The 4,608-nt window shown below is 34.5% G+C and overlaps 1 protein-coding gene and 1 long non-coding RNA gene across 3 annotated transcripts in view; one reads left to right on the forward strand and one right to left on the reverse strand.

Moving 5' to 3' along the window:
• LOC128249639 (uncharacterized) overlaps nt 1–3,991 on the reverse strand; it is a 70,910-nt gene extending 66,919 nt beyond the window's left edge. Inside the window, exon 1 of the long non-coding RNA XR_008265759.1 lies at nt 3,746–3,991. This is a non-coding gene — a long non-coding RNA (uncharacterized LOC128249639). The remainder of the gene's footprint in view (nt 1–3,745) is intronic.
• LOC106872443 (kinesin-like protein KIF26B) overlaps nt 1–4,608 on the forward strand; it is a 550,311-nt gene that overhangs the window by 160,359 nt on the left and 385,344 nt on the right. The gene's annotated exons all lie outside the window — the stretch shown is intronic.

Here is a 4,608-nt window from a genome sequence, read left to right on the forward strand (position 1 = left end):
ATATATATATATACACACAAAAAGGTAGATAGGTAGGTAAGCAGGCAGGCAGGCAGCTTCTCTGCTTTCTCAACATCTTCTCATCTCCATGAACACCACACTTCTCTTTTCCTCAGTTGTGTATATGTGTATGTTTGTATACACACACACACACACACACACACATACTCACGCACACACATATATACATATATACAGACAAAGAATATAGAACAAATGAAAATACTTTGGCAGAAGTCCTGTAAGAACTGGCCAGAAACTGACTCACTTTCAATTGATACAATGGAATAGTGTCGTACTGGTAAGCAGATCATAAATGTATGATGAAATAACTTTGACATAGAACAAAAGCTGATGTATATGTGTGCTGTGAAATATTATTAGATCTCATCTACAATCAAATTGTTTTATGTGCATGTGTGTGTGTGTGTGTGTGAGGCATATGCTATATATGTCAGGGCATGTGCTAGAAGTACATAAATTCCCAGAAAATGCCACAGACAGTTATAAAATAAAATGTCAGCGATTTAATTTATCACTTTAAGACAATACAAAAAAAATACAATGTATACTTACATGTGTGTGTGTGTGTGTGTGTGCATACAAATGTATATATGTATATATGTATGTGCATATGTGTGTGTGTATACAAATGTGTGTGTGTGTATGAAGAGTTCCTCTTACTTGTCAGGTGGATGGATGGATGGATGAATTAGCTACCAAATCTTTTTTGCAGTCATAAATCTGGGATTCACAGTTCTAATTGTTCAAACGTCAGGAAGTCTAACAGTAAGCAAAATATTTCAAAACACGCCAAATTATGATTCGTTATTAGTTACCAAATGATTCATTGGAAGATAGATTATCATTACCATCTGATCATTATTAATCATTACCAACTGATCATAATCATCTATCATTACCAGTCAATCATTACCATCTGATCATTATCATATGTACAAGCACAGGATATTTTCATCTCTTCTCTCCCATGTGCAAAAACAAAAATAAAAAAGAAAGAATAGAGACCATGTGTGAAAAATTATTATGTACAGAGGAACCGACTGTGATTTATGAACTTTTAATGTTGTTGAATGAATCTGGAGATATTTTTGTCTTGAAGCAGTTCTTTAGATTATAGAAATTTATGGTGGATGCAATAGAATTTGCCTACCAGTTGGTTGTGCGGAATCCCTTGTGAAATAATGATGGAAGTGTCTGTAACACTGTGACTTTCTCACAAATACTGGTGGCACAAAAAGCACCCAGTACACCCTGCAAAGTGGTTGGGGGTCATGTAGAAACCATTCCAAAGCAACTATACATACAAGCACAATGCAATGTTTGGACCTGTTGGGCTCCATTAAACTGTCCAACCCATACCAGCGAACGAAGTAGATGTTAAAAGAGGAGGATAAAGAGGACGAGCAGGAGGAGGAGGATTATATATTTATTTATCTCAGTGTGTCTGTCTGTCTGTCTGTTAACATTTGTGCTTCTCTGAAAATCAGTGAACTTAAAAGCAGTGATGTCATTTCCTAGATTTCAACAACTTGTCATATGGTAGTAGCTCTGTTTAGAAAATGTGTATAATATGAGGTCCCTAACTTGAAAAACAGGTAAGAATTAATTAAAGGGTATCCAGTTGTAAAACAATATTTCAATGACATATTCATCTAACCCAGGCATTCTCAATCATTTTTTAAACTATGAACCCCTTTGATTACTATTTTATTCTGGTGGACCCCACCAGAGCCATTCAATGTTTAAAGATTAGTTTTATAGAAACTTCTTTCAAAATTCCTATTTTGTTTTTCACACATTTAACTTGTGTAGGTTGATCTATGGAAAATGTTAGAGAAAGAAATCTGTTTCTTGCAATAAATACCAATAAATACATTGAAAGCCATTTTTTTCAGAGGCATTTAAAATATTGTGGATCACCAGTTTACTGTTTTATTATGTGAACTCCCCAGCCAAAAAAATCTTATAGGGACCCCCAGGGGCCATATGAACCCCCAGAACCACTGACTCATGTTAGCATGAAGAAACAGATGCAAAAGCAATCAAATAAATGAATGATGTGTATATAATCTATGTGTTCATTTAATTGTTGGTGCATAGATTTAAAGAAAAGATTATATGGCAGTCTTAAATTGAGGCATGTTTAATATTTTTCACCATCTTGATCAGAGCTTCATGTTCAAAATGTAATGATCTTTACATTTCACCCTAGAAAAATGGTTTTGCTCTTAAAAATAGATGGTGACATACAGATTATACAGTGATTGAAGTCACAAAAGACATCAGTCACTCCAGTGATACCACATAACGTCTCTGTCCAGTTATTACACTCCCTCCTATGTTTATAACACCACACCACTAACAAAATATACATAATACAATCTCTTGTATCACAAGAGGTGTTCTATATTTGTTATACAACACTAAAAACAATCCTGGTTCATACACTTGATAGTGTCTCTGCACATTCTCTGCATACATTCATGGCTTTACAACATCATACAGCTAACTCACACAACTTACAGTGTAGCAATAATCTGTCTCTCACCACACACACACACACACACACACACACACACACACACACAGACGCATCACCAACACATATACCAAATGGTGACCACTGCTCTTCTCTTTCCACTGACATATTCTCCAATCACTACATTTCCTCCACTGCCATACAGCATTCACTATTGACACACGTACACAATGTACACTTTCTCCAGCCATAACAGCTCTTTTCTCTCTCTCTCACTCTCTCTCTTCTCTTGTTACACTGCATAACACAGCTGATGTACTTTCTCTGGTCAGTAGGAACACTACCTCCTCCACCATACTGCAGCAACATCACAGCATCACCAATACATACAGACAATACATTCCCTACAGGTGTTTTAGGTTTACAGTTGCAGCAAAAATATCTCTTCCTTAAGATCCCTTCCATCCAATTCTTCACATTCCTCACACACTCCAATAACCAGGTGTACAGGAAGAACTTCTATGTAAGGCAATATATAAATACATTCCTGTGAATCATCCTGCCCAAACTCACATTCTTTAATCCTTGCTATCCAGTTAGCTTCTAGTGTTTACTCACTCAACATCCATATCTGGTTGTGCTTATCCACACATACATACATTCTCTCTCTCTCTCTCTCTCTCTATATATATATATATATATATATATATATATATATATATATATATATACACACACACACATACATACACATACATAAATATATATATGCATTATATATATGTAGATAGATAGATAGATATCTATACAAGCTACTTTAATGCTATCAAGAATTACATACTCTGCGTGTGTGTGTGTGTGTGTTCGCATGTGCCTCTGCATATTTAGTATGTAAAGTGTCTATAAACAAACAACATCCACAGGTTACATACAACTACGTCCCATCTTAAGCTCTGTGTATCAAAGCCAACATCTACATTAAGTGTTGATCTCAGTACTAGGCCTAGTTTGATGATGATGATGATGATGATGATGATGATGACAATGATAACAACAACAGTAATAATAATAATAATAATAATAATAATAATAATAATAATAATAAAAGCAGTAACAAACCACAATAATAATTATGATAATAATGATAAAAATATCAACAGCAACAATAGGAACAATAATAACACCATCAGCAACAATCACAATAACAATAACAATAATAACAATTTTCATAAAATATCTCACCTTTGACCTTTCCCTGCTGCTCACCATTCAAAATAGCATTAGCAGTGAAAAGTTATTATCAGTATTAATCTAAATCTGCACAGATTCTTTTAGCCACTAAACCAGATTAACATAATCTGCTCTTATAGACTAAAGAGTTCATCAACTTTTCAACCTATGTAATGTTTCTTGGAATTAATTTCCTAGATGCCACGTTAGTTTAGCACGAGCTGCTAAAATGACTGCAATGTTTTAATTGGAATTCTTACAGTCTGGTTAGAATCTTAAATTATATTTGTATATTGTTACTATAAATAAATGTGTACCTGCTTCTGTATGTGTGTGTGTGTGTGTGTGCGTGCACATATTTGTATATAGGTATGTGTGTGTGCTTGTGTTATATGCATATATTTGTGTTTTATATATATATATCTCATCATCATCATCATCATTTAACAGCCACCTTCCATCACGGCATATATTGGACAGTTTGACAAGAGCTGGCCAGGTAGAAGGCTACACCAGGTTAATATATATGTGTGTGAGATGTTTTTAAAATCTTATTTTGAGTTTATTCCAGTCTGTTTTCTTTATGGTTTATTTTTCATATTATGAAGCTTCAACTCTCCTGCAAGTCTTATGGTAACTGTTCTGACTCTTCACATTAAGAATTCATATTCTAAAATTTTGAATTCAGACTTCAACTTTGCCTTTCATTCTTTCAAGCTTGATAAAATAAAATAGCAGCCAGGCCCAAGGATCAATAGAATCTAACATACTGCTTCTGGTGGTATTTCTTCTGCAATTCACTATAGACCTGCTTGACTTGATTAGACCTGCCAAGAGCAAAATTCCCTCCTGGTGTAGCTCTTTGGGTACTAAAA

Source organism: Octopus bimaculoides, chromosome 16 (genome assembly GCF_001194135.2).
Source record: "Octopus bimaculoides isolate UCB-OBI-ISO-001 chromosome 16, ASM119413v2, whole genome shotgun sequence".
Lineage (NCBI taxonomy): Eukaryota > Metazoa > Mollusca > Cephalopoda > Octopoda > Octopodidae > Octopus > Octopus bimaculoides.